Genomic DNA, 24,686 nt, shown 5'->3' on the forward strand with positions numbered 1-24,686 from the left:
GTACTTAATTCGTTCCGGAGGTCCGTTCTTAACCTGAAACTGTTCTTAACCTGAAGCACCACTTTAGCTAATGGGGCCGCCTGCCGCCGCCGTGCCGCCATAGCCCAATTTCTGTTCTTATCCTGAAGCAAATTTCTTAACCTCAAGCACTATTCCTGGGTTAGCAGAGTGTGTAACCTGAAGCATATGTAACCTGAAGCATATGTGACCCGAGGTACCACTGTATGTTTTGGGCCAACCCTGTGCCAACTACACATCTGAGGGGAGGGCATTCCAAAGACTTGCTGTAGAACTATGGTAACTGCAGGCCAGGAACACCAGTCTAGTCAACACCTGTGACACAACAATTTGTGTCAACACTTGCAAGGCTACTCCTCTCTTGCTGTAAAGCCCTGCCACTCTGTGAAAAAATTATTTAGTGTTTGATTGATTTTTGGACATTGCGAATTCCCATCATTGCTGCACTAGTTCACCCACCTATATTGAATTCATTATTAAGACAGGGAAACAGCAACACAGCTGCCCTCCTGCAACAGCATTATCCCCGCCATCTGTAAAGTGGGAAGGGGACAGAATGCTGTGATCACTGGAAAGGGATTTATAACTGTATTGTACAAAGACCTAATGCTGCTAGGGCGTGGTTTCTCTAACTGACCAGAAGTGCCTTCAGATCCCAATTCTGAATTAGAAACGCAAACACATAAACTTAAAAAAAAATATTTATGCTACCTCTACACGTGCAGCAGTACTTTTCGTTATGTAATTTGTTGCAGGAAACTCCCCCCCCATCATTCAGTTTGTACAAACATGACACACACAAACACACACACGACATACGTGACGTTTCTGTGATAAATTCATAGTAAATCAACCGTACATCGGATTTACACTGGTCCACTTTTATTTTGCTCCATGAAGGAAGGACTATCAAAGGGGGATGGTTTGATACAGGATGGCCATAATCCCTTAAGCGTACCAACACGTACTCAGGAGCCCTACCCAGTTGGCATGACAACCTTGATGGTCCCAGACAGAAGACCATCAAAGTCACAAAGGACTTGCATATGGAAGTGGATTCAACACGGACTGGAACAAAGGACAATGATCAGATCTTCCCTCTGGGGGCAGGAAACTGCCAACTCCCCTTTGTCCTCTGGAAATGACTCATGGGGAGGGGGAAAGGAGGAACCAGCCAGGTGACAAGATACTCATGTTACCGCCACAACTCCTCCCTCAACCTCTCCTTTTTGTTGTGTGTCAATGATGTAGTCATGATGTAGTTGTGATGTAATTCTAGGGGTGTAGCTTGGGAGATTTGTAACTAATAAAAGTTGGGGTCTTCTTTTGTTCTGGGCTTCCATTTTGTTTCACCTGGTGGCAGGTGGGAGCCCTGTCGCAACAGTCTTCAATAAAGACCAAGCTTACTGGCTGCTGTTTTGCTCTGGTATTCCTGGCTGGTGTCCTTGTTTTTTGTCCAAGGGAGCCCTCGGATTTCTCCGTTAACAAATTGAAGAATGGGGCATCTGTGGCCCTCCAGATGTTGTTGGACTACATCTCCAGAATCTCTGGCTATTGGCAATGCTGGCTGAAGTTAGTGGGAGTTGAACAACACCTGGGGGGCCATAACTTCCCCGCCCCTGATACCATGTAAGAAGGGCTGCAACCCTGTCTATAATGACCTGGGGAAAACTGCCACTGAACTCAGCAAAACTCAGGGGTGCCAACTTGAATAAAATATTGTGGGGGCCCAGGTAAGCCCCGCCTCGCACACATACCATTTGAATGGGAATGCCTCTCAACTTTGTGGGGACCTGGCCCCCACTAATATTTTATTTTGTTGGGGTCGAAGCCCTCACAGCCCCTAGGAGTTGGCTCCGACGGTGGAACTTAATTCTGACTGAGACGTGTTGGATTGCAGTCTTACAGTAAGACTGCAATCCAATGCATGATTACCGAGGAGAAACATTGGGATGCAAGTCTGCATAGACATGCGTAGGGCTGCATTGTAAGTTACGGCCATCGGTCACAGCTGCTTAAACAATCCCTTCACTGAACCCTTTTGAAACACTCTGTCCAAGGTTGTGTGAAGATCGGCTGTTTGCTTAGTAAAGAGCCAGGTGTTTACATGTAAGGCAGTAGATTAGCTTTGTACTTTTGCTCCCCAGATGTGACATTGCAATTGGGCTTCAGCAATCTGGAGCCTGAATCAGCTAATTCACATAATTCTTTGCCTCCTCTGTTCATTATAGTAATCGGCGTTATTTAATTCCCAACTTCTACTTCTCTAGAGATGATCAGTTTCACCAGCATCTAATTCCTGCCAAGAACAAAATATTTTAGGCATTTAAAAAATCTGTCCATGCTCTCACAACTTTTTGTGTAACGTCTGAGACATGCATACGATGTCTTGCCCTTGTAAGTCTCCCTAGAAAGATTCATTGGGTGTGCATATGTGACTTTTTACTGGACTGGACAGATATATATTGAAAATTGCGGGTCCACAGTGAGTACAAGCTTTTGAGTTTTCCAGAGATGGCAAACAGAACGATGTGGGGAGGGTGAGGTTTCAGCTGATGTTTAAATTGTAGTGTGTGCATAAGGGCACAGTCTTAAGATGGAATGTGGTGCCGGGAGCAAGCAGAACAGGGGGAGGAGCTAGTATTCAAACAAGACCCTTTTGGGAGCTGGTTGGCCTAAGAAAGATTTTGCCCCAACATGGATTTTGTAATTATACATTTGCAGTCTCTGGTGTGTTGGGCGTCAAAAATGTCGAAATGAGTGGTCTGTTTGCAACATGGCAACAGATTCAATCAAAAGTATTGCAGCATTTGGGTAGCTGCAACTGCTGGAAGTTGCTAGAACAAGGTAAAGTCTTCCTGACCACTTCTTCCTCAGGGTTTGTGTGTTTTGAGTAAGACTGATGCTCACATTCCTCAGCAAGGATAAATACGGGAGCCATGTGACATTTGTGTACGACTGGCATGTAGGAAGGTGCTGTTCTTTAACAAGGAAATCTCATTTTGACCCCTTCTACACACCTTTGAGTTATTCACCCTGTCACTAGAATTAGAGTTAAGTGCAGGTTTTTCTGTCTTTGTATTTCCTAACAAACTTAAATACCACAAAAACCTGACGGCATTGTGGTGTTTGTTTGTTTTTTTAAAAAACCAACCGAGGGGAAATTGCAACAAAAATAAAATTGTAATCCTCTTCAGATGTTCTGTACTAGAGTTAATTAAACATGAAATGGTGGCACAATGATGTATCAGTTTTGATTCTCTCAGGTTCCCCCTTTTTACAATCTTAAATTCAGCTCTCCACATCTGCAGCAATTTTGTGTGTGTGTGTGTGTGTGTGTGTTCATGAAAATTCATCAGCATTTTGGTGTGACTTCTCCTAGGAAAAACATTTTTATATTCAGTTTTGACTAATGTACACATTTTTGCCTGCAATTATCCTTAATAATAATGCCTTTTGTGTGTTATTTTCACTAATGTCTTCATTTCCACGCACACTTTCCCTGAATATAAACATTTTTCGGTTGGAGAATTGCATTGCAAAATTCAGATAATTGCAATTTCGAAAGGTGGCTGTGTTTCAGCTTTCATTTTGTTTTGGAAAGTGCAGACTTGATAGATTTGGGTTTAAATGTGTACTAAATTAAATTATTTCTCCACCCCGTCACTTGCTCACCCCCCTTTGCCATTCCCCTTTGTGTGCACAGGAAGTTCCATGAGTACTGGCGACTTGAATAGTGTCAGGAACAGCAGAGCTATTGCATTTGCTCCCCCTGCCCACCTTGTGTGCTTATTTAACCCTAATATGGAGCATCTGAAGAGGGCTTCTGCATCGCTGAGGGGAAGGTGTACCTTCACTGCTCACTGCTTCTCTGCTCCAAATCGCACCCCCAAACTGTTTTTACACCTGTGAAAGTAAACATATATGTGGGGTGGGGAGTGGCTGCCCCCTTGCTTCTCTGTTCTAAATTGCCCACTAAGTCACCTTTTCTTATGTGGGGGTAAATAAGTTTGAAACCCCAAGGTAAGGAAAGTACCTAGGGATAGGGGAAGGAGGTAATTTGGGGCAGAAAACTGACAGGCATAGAAAGTGTTAAATACCCCCTCTCCTCTGCTACTTTTCATTGTTGGAAGTGACCTCCAAACAGCTTTCCTGTGTCTCCTTATTTTTTATTTTTTTAAGACTTTGGGTTTTCTTACATACAGTGTTTACTCAGACCTGTCATAATACCTGGAAGCTTTAAAAGTCTTTCTTTCTTTCTTTCTTTCTTTCTTTCTTTCTTTCTTTCTTTCTTTCTTTCTTTCTTTCTTTGACTTTTCAGGCCATATGACAAAGTTTGAGATCACTTGGCACAGTGAAAATCCAAAGCTGGAGAATGTTGGCAAGCTATCAAAGGCTTTACAAGAAGTCAGGCAATGTGGTGCCACAAGGCATCGTTATTTATTTATTTTTATAAAGCTACCCTAGGAAGAAGAGAACTGAAGGAATGGAGAACAATCTGCTGAATCATTGCAGCAGGAAGCTGGGGGGGGGGGCAGGGGAGCTGAAACATTATTAGTTTATGCTGAGAGATCTCGGTTTTGCTGTCCTCAAAATACCTGTTTAGGCATTCTCCATATAGATTATGATCTAGATGAAGTCCAAGTACTACTAACACATAGATCAACCTTCCCCAACCTGTTTGGGACTACAACTCCCATCAGCCTCAGCCAGTATAGCCAATGGTCAGAAATGTTGTAGCCCAACAGCTTGCGGAAGGCTAACATATAGCGATTACAGTGGTACCTCGGGTTACAGACACTTCAGGTTACAGACTCCGCTAACCCAGAAATAGTACCTCGGGTTAAGAACTTTGCTTCAGGATGAGAACAGAAATTGTGCGGCAGCAGTGGGATACCCCATTAGCTAAAGTGGTACCTCAGGTTAAGAACAGTTTCAGGTTAAGAATGGACCTCTGGAACGAATTAAGTTCTTAACCAGAGGTACCACTGTACCAGCCACAGATCCATTTTTATGGACAATTGTCAAGACCCAGCACATGAAATTTGCTTCCTAATTGGGTCTGGCCCAAGAAATTGTGTTCCCTGAGGCAGAGAAGCAGATGGTGCCCCCTCCCCAAGTCAAGGTGCAAAGATGAAGTAATTTTGCATTTGAGGCAGAAAATCCCACAAGCAACTATTCCCCTCTTTCACAGTAAAAATAGGGGGAGGGGGGGCGAGAGCTGACAATTTAGTGTCCTTTCATGACTTCCAAAATCAGCTCTCTGGTAGCCACATCATCCTACCTAACAGCAGGGCCAGCCTTGCCATAAGGGAAGCCTGCATGCCAAGCCATAATGCCACATCACAGGAGCTTTGAAAATAAGCTGGGTGTTTTAGCTTTTTGTTGTTGTTGTTTAGTCATGTCCGACTCTTCGTGACCCCATGGACCAGAGCACTCCAGGCACTCCGGTCTTCCACTGCCTCCCACAGTTTGGTCAAACTCATGTTTGTAGCTTCGAGAACACTGTCCAACCATCTCGTTCTCTGTCGTCCTCTTCTCCTTGTGCCCTCCATCTTTTCCAACATCAGGGTCTTTTCCAGGGAGTCTTCTCTTCTCATGAGGTGGCCAAAGTATTGGAGCCTCAGCTTCACGATCTGTCCTTCCAGTGAGCACTCAAGGCTGATTTCCTTAAGAATGGATAGGTTTGATCTTCTTGCAGTCCATGGGACTCTCAAGAGTCTCCTCCAGCACCATAATTCAAAAGCATCAATTCTTCGGCGATCAGCTTTCTTTATGGTCCAGCTCTCACTTCCATACATCACTACTGGGAAAACCATAGCTTTAACTACCCGGTATACAGACCTTTGTTGGCAAGGTGATGTCTCTGCTTTTTAAGATGCTGTCTAGGTTTGTCATTGCTTTTCTCCCAAGAGTTTTAGCTTTACACACATGAAAAGGGAACAGATGAGGTGGCTGTACTGAAAGGTAATAAAATAATAGAGTTAAACAATTGTTTAAAAGTAAGGTACTATAAGAAGAGAGAGCAGCAGGGGCTTTGAGCACTAACATGACCAGGTTAGCAGACCAGAGAGATGCACAGCTTATCTGGTCAAAGTCTTCCTCATTATGGCAAGATTTACTGTATTTCTATTTAACGTATACTAATTATAATTTAGCCGCTGCCTTGAGTGACATCTTTGGGAGAAGAAAAAGCTATGGAGTAACCCCTGTACAAATCTAGAATGGAGTCCTTAAGGTTGTTGGATGGCATTTTGTACGCCTCCTGCAGCCAAACTGGTGACGTATTGCTCTGCTTTCCTTTGGACCACATCAGCAAGGCCCGGAAGGGATTTTTGTCATCTGGGCAGCCCTGGACCTCCATGCATACTGCTCAGGCTTGTGCCCCCAAGAGGTCACTTTGGTGCTGCTAATACAGCAGTTTGATTTCACTCCCAAAGGTGCACTCTATAGTCTCTCAAGGCAGACAGATGCCAACAACAACAACTGGCCACCCTAGGGTCAAACCTCATATATGTGGGACTGTTCTCTTCACATGCTTTAGCAATCCTTCGGTTGGGGGCGGGCAGCAGCAGAAAGGAATCTACCTATCGTCTATCATCTATCTATCTATATCTATCTATCATCTATCTATCATCTATCTATCTATCTATCTATCTATCTATCTATCTATCTATCTATCATCTAACATCTATCTCTATCATCTATCTATCTATCTATCTATCTATCTATCTATCTATCTATCTAACTATCTATCTATCATCTATCTATCATCTATCTATCTATCATCTATCTATCATCTATATCATCTATCTATCTATCATCTATCTATGTCCTCTCTCTCTCTCTCTCTCTCTCTCTCTCTCTCTCTCTCTCGGTATAATATAGGGATACCAGTAGAATGCAGGAGAACAGAAGAGGATGCAGATTTGCTTAACATCTGCAAATATTAGAAATGCATTTAAAAATGATTGCTGTAATTTAAATAGAATTACATCTCTTCACGTGAGGAAGTTTGTAGTGTGATGACCTATGTGCCTGCTCTCTTTGCAGCCCATCTGTTAACTTCAAGACTCCTGCTTTGCCTTCTTACATTTATTTTTCTTTAAACCACACTTGGGTAGAACTGTCTGCACGAAGGCTTAGAGGTCTACCTGGGATTTCAAACAATGTCAATCGTTTGTGGGACATTTACCTCTGACACAGTTTAAAAGTCAACTGAACTCCACAAATCTCCAAAGCAGCAGGTCAGAATAAACCCGACCTCCTTAGTTCTCACTGTGTTGTATAACTTAGGATAGAAATGTGAAGATTTAAGATGTCATAGGTGTGGTGAATCTAGAACAAGGTGAGAAAAAGAGCAGGCAGATGGGAATAATATTCTGAGAACTCAGATTGTAATGTATGCAATGCCTTGTGCAGTTTAATTAAATCTGTTCAGACTAGTATTGCAGGCAGTGCTATTTTTCTAGAAAAGGAGGTGCCAGAACTCACCAGGAACACCTTCTTCATTCTCTTAGAATGGCAATGGTGCCCAACTGAGATTCCGACTCAACATCAGGAAGAACTCCCTGACAGTAATAGCTGTTCGACAGTGGAATGGACTCCCTTGGGAGGTGGTGGACTCTCCTTCCTTGGAGGTCTTTAAGCAGAGGTTGGGTGGCCACCTGCCATGTATGATCTAGTTGGGAGTCCTGCATTGCATGGGACTAGATGACCCTCGAGGTCCCTTCCAACTCTACAAGTCTATGATTCTATGACTCTAACCACCACAACTGGCTGTCTTTACCCTACTACTTTGGAAACACCTCCCATAGGTGGTGAGCCCACAGTGGTGAGCTGTGGGGTGCTGTCTTCTTTCCTCAATTCTCCTAACATCCACTGTGAACACTGGATTCCTTTAAGGCTATCCTGAGAGCTCCTCAGATCCATAGAATATTGAGTAAGCTTACGGCAGACTGCGGACTCTTGGTTCCAAATTCAGCAGAAACGCACAAGGCGCAGCAGTGTATTCTGGATCACATGCCAAGAGCCTCATTTTCTTTGCAATTAACAGATCAGTGGTGTAGAGAACCTTTCATCCTGCCAAGCATCCAGTGTTCTTTGTACAATACCATCCAATCATAGCAACTTATTTCAAAACAGAAAACAATCCCCTTTGGCATGTATAATATTTGGTGAGGTGTTCGAAGCAAGAATCCCTTCTTGTTATTTCCTTATTCTTACAACACAGCTTGTTTTCAACAGCAGGTCAAACCTTGCTGAGAATATAAAGGATTTCAACCCTTGGTGCTCTTCTTGCTTAAAGAAAAGATTATTATTTATTCAATCACCGGTGGCAATACAATGGCATTTTAGAGTAACGAATGTAAGTAAACATGTATGAGAGCTTGCTGCACCCGGAGGTGTTTTCGAGAGCATTTTTTCCTGCGGTCTTGCTAACCAGAACTGCTGTGGCTACTTTGGAAACAACATTTCTCAGTTTTGCACCAGTTCCTGTGGAGCAACATTTGATGCAAGGATCTTATGTCATGTCTGTAGTCATCAACTCCTAGAAGCCCCATGAAGGAAGAAGGGTAACAATGCAATCCATAACTAGATTTCTTCCAGAAACAGCATGGTGCCAAGCAATCTGGAACATGAATTATTTCTGACAGGGCTGGCCCTACCATTAGGCAACATGAGGCAACTGCCTCAGGCCCCCTGATTTTGGAAAGTGGGCAGCAGTAATGAGGTGTTGAAGAACTGAGCTGTGTGTGCAGCTCTCAGCTTTCCTATTGCCCTCAGGTGGAAGATACTGCCTATGTTGAAGTAAACTTCAAATGCCAGTCCAATTGGTTTGTGTGTCATCTTGCCCTTCATCTTGGGCAGCAAAATATCTTGGGCAGGCCTGATTTCTGACAACATAATATAGTGCACTATCATGAATGGTAGCATTGCAAAGCTTGAGCAGAACATTCAGAACATTGTGTAACCCACTAACAACCTTATAAGTGCGGGAGTGTTCAAGTTCAGTCTGTACTCTGACAGTGTGAGTTTCACCCATGGTTTCACTAGGCCAACCCTGAAAAATTAAAAGGGAAATAAAAATATATCAATCAAAGTTTAACATTTTAAGTAAGTTCAGTAGTTTTATATATAAATCACCAAAGCATGTAAATAATGGTGACAACTCTCAGGACCATTTAGGACTGATTACTAAGCCCATTCTCTGTATCAGAGATGACAAATGTCTTCAGCACCCTTAGGATGCCCAGAATAACAAAGAAACAGTCCTAACTGAAATGGCTCATAATCCTTGGGACTTGACATTGCCCTTTAAAGATAGCAGAGTTTTATTGATGCTCAAGCCCTGCAAATAGTCAAAAGCAGTCCAACAAAGGGTACTTATTCTAATTAATGCATGAAGGGGTTAATGCTATAGAGTAAGCTGTCCTGCCAGGCTTAGCTATGTCACTTCCCCTCACCTTGGGAGGAAATAGGTAAATCTATTGTATCTTGTCTACTTGAGAAACTCAGCATGTGAAAAGATTTGAGCTGGTTGCTCCAGCCACTCTTGAGTTCCTATATCAATAATCTAAGAACTTTTACTACTTTGCAACTAAGCTAAGTTATAATGTCATTACAACTTTTCTGACTGATGTATGGGAAAACACATGAACTAGAACTTTGAAGAGTTTGTAAGTAAACCAATTTTTAACTTACCAAACATGTGATCTTTTCCCTATGCACCAAAAAACCCTTACAATTTTACTTTGTGTTATGAGGTTCTTGATTTTTCTCATTCTTTCTAGAATTTGTTTCATGAATACTGTGTTTGCTTTGAAGGATGATGGATGTTATCCTTTATATCAGGTGTGTGGCATATTTGTCCCGCTGTATGTTGCTGAACTATAAGCCCCATCAGCCCCAGCAAACATGACCAATGGCCAGGGAGGATGGGAGATGTAGTTCAGCAACAAGTGGAGAGCCAAAGTTTCTCCATGCCTGCTTTATATAGTGCTCCTGCAATTATAGCTCCAGTCCTTATATTCATGTATTATTATTATTCTTTTGTTAGGCTTGGAAATATTTATGTTTTGTTATAATTAAGGAACATATGTATAATCATATTTAAAACAAACAAACAGATTCTCATTGACTTTTCTGGAGGAAGTTAAGATCTGTTGGCAGAGTTTCCTACTGGCATATTTCCCTTCGCAAAGCAGAACATTCTCTCTTGTTTCTGTTTATCCAGGCTTGTTATTCAAAGCATCAAGTGAAATAGCAGTGAAGGCACATACAACAAAAGCCTTCCTGCATTAATCTGACATGTAATTATTGTTTTTGGGTAGTTTTTTTGTTAATACCACCCTGGGGACATTAATGTTCTATAAACACCTGAAGCTTTTCTTTTCAATATTGAAAAATAACCAGTACTGGATGGTAAAAAGAAGTTCCACAGAGAGTTCCTGGTGCTATGCTAAATGCAGGTGTGGTGAAATTTAAAAACAATACACAAAATTGTTTCCCGTAAGTCAGGTTACACACCACCTCTCTGAGCCATGCAAGATTTCAGGGGTTCCAGGCGCTTACCCAGAGTTTGCGTTTCCTTTGGAAATGAGGCACACTGAAGACTGTGGCGTCTTTATGATATATGGTTTATTTACACATATGTGCAACCCGAGCCTACAATTGAGAGGTTCACATCATTAACACTCCAAAAGGTTTCTGCTTCTCAGTCTTGGATGCCAGCAGAAATCAGCCATGTCTCCCTGTCCCCCTGCTTTAGCCTTCTGCATTTTACAGACAGAAAAACCTTTGCCCCAGAACATGCCACAGTAACTGAAATCCTTAAGTATCTGAAGAAGTGTGCATGCACACGAAAGCTCATACCAAGAACTAACTTAGTTGGTCTTTAAGGTGCTACTGGAAGGATTTTTTTTTATTTTGAAATCCTTAAAAAACCCCTCTCCTTACAACCCTAGGCTTTATCCTGCTAGCTAACCCTGAGCTGAAGAAGGGGCCTCTCTCTCTCAGGTGAGATTCCTAATGGCCTATTACTTTCCTTTTGTTCTCCTTATTAGCTCACCCCAGGCAATCTCCTGAACACGGGAAGCCAGCCTGTATTGATTTTAACATGCTAGATCCGGTGTCTGGCACTTAGGAATTAGAAGGGGGTCCAGGAATTAGAAATGGGGTCCAGGCATCCCACAAACTCATAACAGTATTCACAGATTCAATTAGCTGGTAGATTTTGAAATCACCATAATAAAAATAGAATTAAATAATAAATGTAACAAAGGAAACAACTAGAACTAAATTACTGTGCTGGCGGGGGTTCAGCTTCTGCTAAGTCAAGTAACTTCAACCTTTACAGGTATTGTCAACCTTTTAACCCAAATATGCACGTGGGCCCCATTTCCTAAGCTTTTACAATATATTTGCATGATGGTCATGCTCCTATTGCCAGCCATGTTGGGTCAGGCTATGGTCCACTAGGGAGTTCTGACCCACCTGTTGAAGACCAGAGTGCTGAGTATATACCTATATTGCATGGATTCTGTCTTCAAGCAGGGACGCTCTTCAAATATGGATTTGGGCAAGTGTCCAATCTAAGCTCAGCTGTGTGAATAGAACTTTTAATCAACTCAGCAATGATTCCAGGCAAAGGGACTGCCCTCAGAGTCCCCCTTCAACATTCCTTACCCTTGAGCTTCCTCATTATAAGCATCCCCTGTGGTCTGACTATTCATCTATAAACGGTCTGGCTTCCTCGTTCCAAATTCTCACTAGCTTCATGAAGTTTAGCTCTCAAGGACCCTGGCATCGTGATGAAAGAAACTTTTGTAGATCTGAAGTGTGCTCAGTTGGTAAAACAGCTTATCCCTTTATAGATGCGAAACCACCTCCAACTCACAATAAAAAATGCAACAGATCTCTGAAGTGGAACTAACAAGCTCTCATTCTTCGCCAGGGCAAGTCTCCTTTCAAGCTTTCCCCCCTCAGTAACCCCTTTTCTTCCACACAATACCTACTATGAGTAAATGGCTTGGGGTTAACAACCTTTTCCTCCTTGGTGGAGTACTCTGTGCCTTTTAAAAGCTATTGCATAGGCAGAAATTCTAATCAGGTGTAACCTCCCCACCCCCAGCATCCCTGTGTTGAGAAAAAATAATATGTGCTGGATTTCTGCCTGTTGGGAAGTTACAGACATATGGTTTCTGTCAGGAGAAATGGTGTGAATCCCAGAGACATCACCTTGCCAACAAAGGTCCGTATAGTTACAGCTATGGTTTTCCCAGTAGTGATGTATGGAAGTGAGAGCTGGACCATAAAGAAGGCTGATCACCAAAGAATTGATGCTTTTGAATTATGGTGCTGGAGGAGACTCTTGAGAGTCCCATGGACTGCAAGAAGATCAAACCTATCCATTCTTAAGGAAATCAGCCCTGAGTGCTCACTGGAAGGACAGATTGTGAAGCTGAGGCTCCAATACTTTGGCCACCTCATGAGAAGAGAAGACTCCCTGGAAAAGACCCTGATGTTGGGAAAGATGGGGGGCACAAGGAGAAGGGGACGACAGAGGACGAGATGGTTGTACAGTGTTCTTGAAGCTACGAACATGAGTTTGACCAAGCTGTGGGAGGCAGTAGAAGACAGGAGTGCCTGGCGTGCTCTGGTCCATGGGGTCACGAAGAGTCGGACACGACTAAACGACTAAACAAAACTCTGGGACTGCCAATGTAGTACCTGTGGGTATAATGGTGACCCTGAGAACATCTGGATCTGTGCGGTGTTGGTGTCTGGGGCGGGGAAGCAAGGGGCATTTTGCTCACAGCATCAAAATGTCCTGGGCCACACCTGGGTTTTGCCATTTACTCATGTCTCATCGTGTCCCTCAGGCTCTACCCAGCAGATTAAATATGACCAGGCTCTTCTCCCACAAAGCACCATCAGGTCCTTCTCTTGTTCTAGGCTCTCCCCATGAGCTGGCAGGCACTGCCATTTAGCTCTTAGGCTCCAAACTCTGTCGCTCAGAATCGGAGCTTCTGTAGTCCTAGTGATCCTAACCCTGGGTAGCTGCAAGACGCATTGGCTCCCACCCACACCCAATATGGTATGGGGACAACCCTTCAAGGTCAGCCCCACTCCTATTACATCCAGTTGGGCATCTGTTCGTTCCATAGCCTCCAACATTTCTCTGATGAAACTAGGGATGTCCCATTCCATAATGATAATTTTACTGGGCAGCTTCCAACATATATAAATACATAATAAAACATTATTATTATTTTTAAAACTTCCCTATACAGGCTGGCCTTCAGATGTCTCGGGGATCAGCTAACTCCACATCCTCCAACCTTTCTCCAATGAAAATAGGGACATCCTAAGGCAGGCTTCCTCAACTTCGGCCCTCCAGATGTTTTTAGCCTACAACTCCCATGATCCCTAGGAGCAGGACCAGTCAGGGATGCTGGAAATTGTAGTCTCAAAACATCTGGAGGGTCGAGGTTGAGGAAGCTTGTCCTAAGGAAAAGTGGGACATTCCAGGATCAAATCAGAAACCGAGATGGCTTCTCTAAATAAAGGACGCCATTGGAAAATAGGGATACTAGTCTGTCACTCTAAGAACAGAACATTATCTCTGGCTCTGCTTTTTGACTCTGTCATTCATGAATGGTTTGTATAAAACATATTTTGTTGCATTGTGCAAAATATGAGCAAGCCAGGGCTGAACTGATACTAACCTTGCTGGTACCTTTCCTGGGAAAATCAGAGACTCACTATGCCAGGTTCCTATTGGAAGACCGGACAAATGCTAGAACATTAGCAGTGGCAAAGTTTTTATTGGTGGTTGCAAGAACAAATGAGCCCTATATTCTGAACAAAATGCTTGTTTAACCTGGAGGTAGACTGTATCAATTGTGTATTGCTTTTTACAGATCAAACTGATTTCTGAACATAGGAAGCTGCCTTATAGCAGTACTGTCACAATGACTGGCAGCAGCTCTTCAGGTTTTTAGACAGGGCTTTCTTCAAGCCCTACCTGAAAATGTCAGCGATTAGACTTCCGGGGTGGCGCCATCGGTAATGGCGGATTCCCTCTGACTCAGAGGGAACCGGCTCTATGGAAATCGGGTCTGTATCGCTACGGCGCAGCGGGGACCCTTCAAAAATCACAGGCAGGTGAAGCCTGTGACCGTGGGACTCGGCGGGCACCGTTTGCACCCCCCAATTGGCAAAGGAGCCCGGCAACGGGCTCCGGAGCGGAGCGGGGAAGTGGCGCGGTGCTGTGAGTCATCTGCTTCTTCCATGGAGCGAAGCCGCATAGCTGTTGCCGGAGAGCGCTGCCTTTTTCCTGGGACAATTTGGCATCTAAAACAATCACCCGTGAGTACTTAAACATTGAACAATTGGACTTCAAATAAGAACTGGTGATTAGAAAGGAATTGGACTTAAAAATGCACCTTAATTTGGTACTGAAACGGGAAGGTCTAAACAGGAAGTCAGCCTTCTGTTTCCTTGTAGTCAGAAGAAAGCAAAGATAACGTACACCAGAGCTTAGAAAATTACTTTTAAGGGATCGGTTTTCACCATTTAAAATCATTGAACCCCCCCTTTGGTAGCAGGGGAAGAAGGGGGATCTTTTTTTTTTTTTTTTTGGACTGTTTAAACCTGCAGAAGTGAGTTTAAAGTAAAGTAACTTTCCACCGTCCTGACCCTGGAGCGGGGTGTCAGAATTGACGTTTTGAAGCTCATTAACCAGAGACAAATGTTTTTGACAGATTGTTAAAAGAAGAGTAACATTGTGATTCCACCGTTTCCTTTCGCATTTTTAAGGAATAAATATTGACAAAATATCTTAAAGAAAGAAACTGTGTTGCTATTGTCCTTAAAAGAAAGAATAACCAGAAGTTCTCCCCCTAGAGGGGACCGTGAAACAGTAACCAATTCTAGGGAGCTTGCAGCTGTCAAGATTACAATCGTGGGAAAGGACTTGTGACCTTGCAGGACAATGTTTTCAGAAGCACTGTTGGGTGCTCTCTGTAAAATAAATGCCATATTGGATTAGTTAAGTCAGAAGACGGATTTGATGACTAATGTGGCCAGAACATTTGAACAGGTAGTGGGAAACTATATGGAACCCACCCAGGAACTTAAACAGGAGTGTGTCCTGATAGAGCAGATGAGAGAAGAGGATGTCACAGAATCTTGGACGCCAGAGATGGAGGGACTTTTGGCCCAGCAGGAAAATGAGCCTTTGGATGTGACAAATGAACTTGGAAAAAACCAGATTAGGAAAGACAAGTTTGGATTGATTTGGAAATGGGGGGTTGGACTGACCCCCCTATGCAGGGATGTTTGGACTTTCTGAGTCTGGCAATGGGCCGTCAGAGGTTTGGAGCTGTTGGGGCTTCCAATTTTGGAGGGAATTTGAAAAAATACCATATGGAGTCTAGTCTGGACTATGGGAAAGGGGCTGATTTGCTGAAAAGGGTCAAAAACACTACCAAGCTGGAGTTCCCACGAGTGAAAGGAAAATATGAAGAAGAGCTGCGGAAGGGACATGGAAGAGACTTGAAGGCCTCGGATATAAGATCACCAGGTTAATGTGCCAGACTAATGGGATAAAAAGGACTGACAATCCTGGGACCGGGGGGAGGGGACGCTGGAAGAAGATTGGATTGTTTTTATTTCTTTTTTTATCATTAGGAATGTTGTATAAAATTGATGAACATTGGGAAAATGCTGAAATGAAATTACTTGGCTCTTGTAAAAAATGTTTTAAATAATTAGGTAAAAAGGTAATGGTTATGAGAAATTGGTAAAAATAAGATTTAAGTTTTAAGTTTTAAGGTTTTTTTATAAAATAAGATGAAAATAGAGCAAGGTAATGCAATGACAGAATATTATGAATTATGGAAAGGATTTGCTGTGATAATTATTAATTAAGATACAAGAGATGGGAGGAGGAGGAGGTCATGGAAAGAAGGTAATGAAAGTGGAGAATTTGAAAATGTTGGTGTTATTTTTACTTTTACTTTTTCTGTTTTTGTCTGTTTTTGTCTTTTTGTCTTTTTTCTTTGTAATTTTTTTAAAAAATTCTTTTTTCAATAAATATCATTAAAAAAAATAAAAATGAAAATGTCAGCGATTAAACCTGGGACCTTCTGCGTGCAAGCCAGGTGTTCTACCTCTGAGCCATTGCCCTTCTGTTTGTGGTTTGTGAGTTTTATTAGCCACCATCTTCTTATTTTGAAATCCTGGATATTTTCTGCAGCTAGTTTACCCTTTAAAGGCAATGCCTTTGAGATATGCATTTAGATATGTGAGCCACATCTAGCCATCTTTTCTTTTGCTCTTTTTCTGGGAACATTTTTTTACAGGATACTTAAAATGCCTCCAAGCCTCTGTAACGCCAATTCTGCATATGTATAGATATGGTCTAGTCAGGGGTACAGGGCAGCAAAAAGCCATTTTATATAAATAACAATAACAATAACAACAACAACAACAATAATAATAATAATAATAATAATAATAATAATAATAATAATAATAAATTTATTATTTATACCCCGCCCATCTGGCTGGGTTTCCCCAGCCACCCTGGGCGGCTTCCAAAAGAATATTAAAATACTGTGATACATCAAACATTAAAAGCTTCCCTAAACAGGGCTGCCTTCAGATGTCTTCTAAAAGTCTGGTAGTTGTTCTTCTCTTTGACATCTGGTGGGAGGGCGTTCCACAGGGCGGGTGCCACTACCGAGAAGGCCCTCTGCCTGGTTCCCTGTAACTTGGCTTCTCTCAGCGAGGGAACCGCCAGAAGGCCCTCGGTGCTGAACCTCAGTGTCCGGGTAGAACGATGGGGGTGGAGACGCTCCTTCACGTATACTGGGCAGAGGCTGTTTAGGGCTTTAAAGGTCAGCACCAACACTTTGAATTGTGCTCGGAAACGTACTGGGAGCCAATGTAGGTCTTTCAAGACCGGTGTTATATGGTCTCGGCGGCCGCTCCCAGTCACCAGTCTGGCTGCTGCGTTCTGGATTAGTTGTAGTTTCCGGGTCACCTTCAAAGGTAGCCCCACGTAGAGTGCATTGCAGTAGTCCAAGCGGGAGATAACCAGAGCATGCACCACTCTGGCGAGACAGTCCGCAGGCAGATAGGGCCTCAGCCTGTGTACCAGATGGAGCTGGTACACAGCTGCCCTGGGCACGGATTTAACCTGTGCCTCCATGGACAGCTGTGAGTCCAAAATGACTCCCAGGCTGCGCACCTGGTCCTTCAGGGGCACAGTTACCCCATTCAGGACCAGGGAATCCTCCACACCTGCCCGCCCCCTGTCCCCCAGAAACAGTACTTCTGTCTTGTCAGGATTCAGTCTCAATCTGTTAGCCACCATCCATCCTCCAACCGCCTCCAGACACTCACACAGGACCGTCACCGCCTTCACTGGTTCTGATTTGAAAGAGAGGTAGAGCTGGGTATCATCCGCATACTGATGAACACCCAGCCCAGACCCCCTGATGATCCCTCCCAGCGGCTGCATGTAGATGTTGAAAAGCATGGGGGAGAGGACAGAACCCTGAGGCACCCCACAAGTGAGAGCCCAGGGGTCTGAACACTCATCCCCTACCACCACTTTCTGAACACGGCCCAGGAGAAAGGAGCGGAACCACTGTATGACAGTGCCCCCAGCTCCCAGCCCCTCAAGACGGTCCAGAAGGATGTTATGGTCGATGGTATCAAACGCCACTGAGAGATCCAGCAGAACTAGGAAACAGCTCTCACCTTTGTCCCTAGCCTGCCAGAGATCATCAACCAGTGCGACCAAGGCAGTTTCAGTCCTATGATGAGGCCTGAATCCCGACTGGAAGGGATCCAAATGGTCCGCTTCTTCCAGGTGTGCCTGGAGTTGTTCAGCAACCACTCGCTCAATCACCTTGCCCAAGAATGGAAGATTTGAGACTGGGCGATAGTTGGCCATCGTGGCCGCATCTAAAGATTTTAAAAACTGAATATACATCAATGTAGGTTTTCAGTTTACATTACAGACAAGGAAATTCAAAGGAAAGAAAGAGAAAGTTTTGTTTTGTTTTGTTTTTTAAAGGACAGTAGGTCAATGCATCAATCTTAAACCACAAAGACAAAGGGGGAAAGAGAGGTTTTAATGTCTGCCAGGAGGGCAAAGATTGAATTTTGATAACTACCTAATTCCCTACTGCTGTTGGCTATGCATCTTCTGCTGGGGGAGGAGGGAATCATCCAAAATTGTACTAGGATCCTAAGATAAACCATGAATGGAATATTTCCTATTCCCTCCTCTTAAATCAGCCCTCTCTGACCCATCCCATATTGTTCCTTCAATAGAGAGGCTTTTTGGGGAGTGTAGGTGGCTGCTTAAGGGATGGGGGGATGGGGACATTTCCTTTCTGGAAATCCGCCCCCTTCTTAAACCAATGTTATTCTAAAAACAAAAAACTAGTTATAACCTGTAATTATAGGTGAAATGGGATCAAGATCCGAATGGGCAGTTATCAGGATAAATGCCTTTGGACTTACATAACCTCTCTACTCACCCGCACTTCCTACAGGACCTTTTTGCTGCCACCAGTTGAAATTGTCTATTTAGCCCTTGCTGCCTTTCACCAAACAGCCTAAAATTTCACTGCGTCTCGTTTTCTCACTGTGAAAAAAACAAACTTTCAGGGCAGTGTAGAATTTGGTGCTTAGACATTGGTGGTGAATCAAAGGAGACGACAAGGTTTTATGAATTAATATTAAAAGTTTACTAAAAAAGATAAAATATGGCTCTTAGGAAAAAGGTTCAACATAGGAACAGTTACAAACATGCACAGCTTTCCTCCCACTTGGAGTAAAATAAAAAATAAACTATCCATCCTTGATCTGCCTCCCATGCCAGTTTATTCGGGGAAAGTATGTGCTGAGAGTGCAGCAAAACTTTCAAAGATGGGTTGAGAAAGAGAGAGCAAAAGGTGTTCACAGTTAAATTGCAGCGCTAGAAAATTCCACTACCAACTGAGATCACAGCAGTGCACTCCTGACATTCAAAAATCTTACTGTGGTCTTAATAATGTGGCAATGCTCGTTATGATCATCGCCACCCCGGGCAGGTGGGGAACAGGACTCCTGTATCTTTTTACAGGATGAACACAGATTTCTCAGCAGCAGTAGGGAAAACTTCATCAGTTGGATTTCTGCAAAACATGTGACTATTACTAACACAGGAGGTCTGCCAGATGAAGAGGTTGGCAGCCTACAACTCTCAGCAGGTTAAGCAACGTGGGCCTATAGCTGCCGGGAAGAGAAAGGAGTAGATATCTCAAGCAGACTGAGTGCCCTTTTTGCTTTCGTGGTTTGTAAATTGGGAAATATTTACATGCAAATATTGATTCAGTGGGCACCAGAGCTCCCCCCTGCTCTGGTTGCTTCAGCTCATCCTAATCACACAAGGGAACAAATGGAATTTTATTAACTTTACAGTGGGTGCCTAATATCACAAATGGGTCATTTAAATATTGCAACAGTGTTTGCCATGCGACTAGTGATTTGGCTTGGTGCTGCTTGTGTCAAAACCAGGAGTGGCTAGCGGGAAGGACTGGCCCTGCAGACCAGACCTTCCAGCACCAGCAACACTGCCATGTACCAGGACTGGGTGGGGTGGAGCAGGGTGGCAGTGAGGTCAGGATGGTGCAGCCACACCAGCAGAACCAAGCTGGTATTTGTGTTGGTGCATCCACACTGCCATGCCCCCATCCCAATAAGTATCAGAGAAGTCGATGCTGAGAAGCTAGGTTTGTAGCTTTGGCCCTCCCTGCTGCCTGCTCCTGATGAAAACTAATTTGACACCTGATACAAGTTCATTCTGAATGCTCTAGAACTGGGTGTAGGGTAGGAGACCTTGGGGAAAAAATCACATCTGGCAACCAATGCACCCCTTTGGTTTCAGATAGTACATGGGTAGATGAGTCTAAAGATCCCAAGACACAAATTTTCACAGCCCTTTAGCAGCTTATGGTGGTTTCCATGCACTCTGGTTTCCGTCACAGTGTTCCATTGCACCAGAAGCGGTTCAGTCTGTGGACAAACGCCAGCTCCATTGGCTTGAAATCGAGATGAGCACCGCAACCCCATAGTCGCCTTTGACTGGACTTAACCGTCCAGGGGTCCTTTGCCTTTTTTTTATTTACCAGAAGTAATGTTTGTAGTGTTAACTCTGGAAGTGTATACTAAATTCTGACCACACAAAGCCTCCTGGTGTACATATGTTATTAAGATATGAAGGCAACAGGTGTTTCACACTGTGGCTAACCAGGTGCCCATGGCTAGCCTACTAGCAGGACTTTAGGGCAATAGCTTGCTTACAGACTTTCTGAACCCTTGTTGGAATGATGCTGCTAGACTAGACTTTGGTCAGAGCCAACAGGGTTCTTCTTACGTTCTGTTTTACAACTGTTGGCTTCACTGATCATTGTGGATCTCTTCAGTGTTGTTCATATCAGCAATGAAAACTCTTAAGTTGCTTAGTCGTTTTTTTGTTGTTGTTGTTTTGTTATTATCCATGCTTGCACATGGACTTACATAAACTGTGGTCTATATTGGTAAACTATTAAACTTCGAGGTGAAGAAATATGCTGTTGGCCTTCTAACTTCTCCTTCTCTTATTTTGACATGGGGGTGTTCCTCTTTGGTTGTTGGTAAGAAAAGAAGTGAATTTCCAACTCTTCACAATTTCTGTTGCAGAATAAACACATGGTATGTATGCAGTCATAGTTCATCATATTAATGCAGACTGTGATTCATATCTTTAAAATCTGTAAGATTTCAAGTTATATCTGGTTTTTATATATCACTATACAGTGGTACCTCGGGTTAAGTACTTAATTTGTTCCGGAGGTCTGTACTTAACCTGAAACTGTTCTTAACCTGAAGCACCACTTTAGCTAATGGGGCCTCCTGCTGCTGCCGCGCCACCGGAGCACAATTTCTGTTCTCATCCTGAAGCAAAGTTCTTAACCTGAAGCACTATTTCTGGGTTAGCGGAGTCTGTAACCTGAAGCGTATGTAACCCGAGGTACCACTGTATAAAAAACCAGATTTATGCGTATGCACCCTTTTAGCATGGTGAAATCATAGAATCATAGAGTTGAAAGGGACCATGATGGTCATAGGTCAACCCCTTGCAATGCAGGAAGCTTTTGCCCAAAATGGGGCTCCAAGCCATAACCCTAATATTAAGAGTCTCCAGCTCTACTGACATTTGCTATGTCAGTTTGGCACATGGTGAAGCAGTTGTAGAAGTGCTCAATCCACATCCAGTCATTGTAAGTGAGGCTTCTTTATTCTTTAAGACAGGGGTTGTGGTGAAACCTGTCCATCCAGATGCTGCTATACTACAAACCCCATCACCCCTGAGTATTGGCTCTGCCAGCTGGGGCTGATGAAAGTGGGAGTTCAACAATATCTGGAGGACCACAGCCATTCCTGCTTTAGGAACTGCTTCCTCTCTCTCTCTCTCTCTCTCTCTCTCTCTCTCTCTCTCTGTGTGTGTGTGTGAGAGAGAGAGAGAGAGAGAGAGGGAGGGAGGGGGGGAGAGAGAGAGAAACTTTCCCAGTAAATCAAGTGGCAATGCTGAGTTTCTGGGCAAAAGTGACTTTTCTTTTACACGATAACATAATCATTGCTGTTGTGAGCACAGGGCGTGCAGTTGCCCATTGACTAGTTCTCATGCCTTCATTAGTCACCTTATTTCTATACTTCTTCTATTTTGTGTTTGGGGTAGAGCAATCCAATGAGAGTTGAGAGGGTGAAAAGTGGTACCAAAATGAAATAATAATAATAATACCATCTTACATATGTTGCTGATGGTGGAATGGATGCATGGTATGAAGGGAAAGGGGAAGGTTGATTGGCAGTTGTGGGTATAAATCTTAATACTAATACTAATAATAATAGCAGCTGGTGGCTAGGCCACATTAACTTTCTGTTAATGATCTGTGTCCCTGAGGCACTTGCTAATCAAGGCAGAAAGCAGACACAAACACAGATGAATTTTAAGCCATTCAGCTAGCTTCTCCTGCAGCATCTTGTAGCAGAAAGTCAGTTTTAAGCAACTAATGAGTGGGCCACAATGCAACAAAGCTTAAGAATCTCTGGGGAAGGGCCCTAGCACAGTGGGAGAACATCAGGTTTGCATGCAGAAGGTTCCAGGTTCAGTTCCCAGCACTTCCAGGTTGGGATGGGAGAAGCTCCTGACTGACAGCCTGGAGATGTGCTGTGAGTCAGTGTACACAGTAATGAGGTAGATGGACCAATGAGCTTCCTATGTTCCTAATTACTGACAACTAATTTTAGGGGATCAGTTGAGCATGCCTAGAATTACCACCCAAGGATCTGGTACTTGGGACCATCACACCAAAGGAAGTGCCCTTGAAATCTGTATTTCAAATAAATATATTCAGGAGTGAAGTGCAAAATTCACATAATCACCTGCTCTTTGTCCTTTTTACTGTGAGTGATGGTTCTGTCACTTGTTTGGGTGGATCAGGGTCCTTCCCTTTTTTTTTGACCAAACCAAGCCTTCCATTGTTGCTGAAGAGGAATGTCTCTCCACAACTACCTTATTCATCCAGTGTGTGATAAATATCTTGAATGCAAGGGTTATGGCATGGAATGCAACTCTTCAACATATTTCCCCCTTTTATTTGATCCACTCCTCCATCTTCAACTTTTTTTAAAAAAAATAACTTCATGAATCATGGGAATCACTCGGCTGACAAAAATAAAAGGAATTGCCAAAGCTATGCACATACCAAAACACCCTTATCTCCACTGAGAAAATAGTCCCCCTCCTCCTGGTAAAACTGGTACAGCTAACATGTTGCATGACGCATCTCACATTTGTACCTGATGATACGATCATATAAATAGTTTCTAAGCAGCTGTCATATTACACATAGCAGCTTCCTGTACCCATGGTGCATTATGGGTTCATTCTGGGAAGTCCCGGAGAGAGCCACATACCTTCCCTGTCGCGTGTTCCCCATCAACATCCTCCTTGGCCAATAGTCTGGTGGCAGCATTCTGAACCAGTTGAACTTCCTGAGCTGCCTCCAAAAACGGCCCAGGGTAGATCATGGCACAATGGCTCAAGTGATGGGCAACTAAGGTATGTGTAACTGTGGTCATACTCAATGTTTTAAAAAATGGGCACAGTTGGCATGCCAGCATGAACTGTGCAAAGGCTCTCCTGACCTGAGCACCACCAAAACCCGGGGCATTCACATTAATGAAGTGAATATACATGGTTTTATACTATTTCATATGTGGTTTTATATTATTTTACTTTGCCTTGAGCTTTAAATTTTTGTAATTGGTGTGGGTGTTTTACACACACACACACACACACACACACACACACACTGGTCATTGACCGTAATAAAACAATGGCGACTACTACATTCAGGACTCAATCCAGGAGTACACCCAAACTGTGAAACTGAATTATCAAAGGGAGTGTACCCTTATTCAAGGCAGGTTGAACTCTTATTCCCTAATCTGCCCATCTACTGACTAGGAACACTACTGGCTTGTCTGCGTTAAGTATTTTATTTATTTATTACATATATATATTCTAAGGAGCTCAAGGTGGTGTCCATGGTTCTCCTCCTCTGTGTTTCCTCCTCACAACAACCTGTGAGGTAGGTTAGGCTAAGAGATGGTGACGAGCCCAAGTGAGTTTCAGTTTGCTTGCCCCTTGCTAGCATCAGACCTGATTCAGTACTTGAGCATATTCCTTGGATTGAGATGGAAAGGAGAAAACAGAGTTGGGTGTCATTAGTATATTGAAGTCACTGAACCTCAAAACCCCAGGTGGCCTCACACAATGATTTCATGTGGGTGTTAAATAGCACGGGGGACATGCTGGAACTCAGAAGGGACAAAACTGATTTGGAATCATCAACATAGCACTCTTGGATGCAACAGTGCCTTTGAGGAGGACTTCCCTGACTCTCACAGTCTCTGAGCCACACTCATTGCCCCCTTTGTCATGAGATGGTGAGAGTAGTAACTCACCCACCGAAAGGTACATAGAGCTGAAGGAGGAAGTTGCACAAGTGATGCTCTTTCACACTTCCCCCTTCATCTCTTGGAACTGGACCACCTGAACTGAAAGAGGGTGAAAAGGTAGCAAGGGGGAAAGGGTGATCAGAACCACAGAACCTATAAAGCATTAAATGGCTCAGGACCCCAATACCTCAAGGACTGCCTCTTTTCGTATGAACTGACTCGGACCCTGCAATCGTCCGGAGGGTAGCAAAAAGAGAACAGGCCTTTTCTGTGGTGACTCCCCATTTGTGGAATGCTCTCCCCAGGCAGGATCACCTCTTGGTTTTAATTTATCTCTGTGTCTTTTGGGTTGCCTTGGGCAAGATAAAACAATTAACAAATGTAATTAATAATAATAATAATACTAAAGTAGCAAATTACCTAACCTGAACTAGGTGATGAGAAGTATCCAGGCTTCAGTAGTTTGTTCACATTTCATCTCCTCCATTTTATTATGTATCTCACCTTATTTAGTAAAGTGAGAGAAACTGTAAAACAGAACATGAATGAATGGAAATAAAAACAAGCTTGACTAAATAGGGAGTTTCTTTCTC

At 43.3% G+C, this 24,686-nt stretch overlaps 1 long non-coding RNA gene across 1 annotated transcript in view; it reads left to right on the top strand.

The window, feature by feature from the left end:
- LOC309532048 overlaps positions 1 to 24,686 on the top strand; it is a 116,818-nt gene that overhangs the window by 29,042 nt on the left and 63,090 nt on the right. The gene's annotated exons all lie outside the window — the stretch shown is intronic.

This window comes from Podarcis vaucheri (genome assembly GCF_965113315.1).
Source record: "Podarcis vaucheri genome assembly, chromosome: 5".
Lineage (NCBI taxonomy): Eukaryota > Metazoa > Chordata > Lepidosauria > Squamata > Lacertidae > Podarcis > Podarcis vaucheri.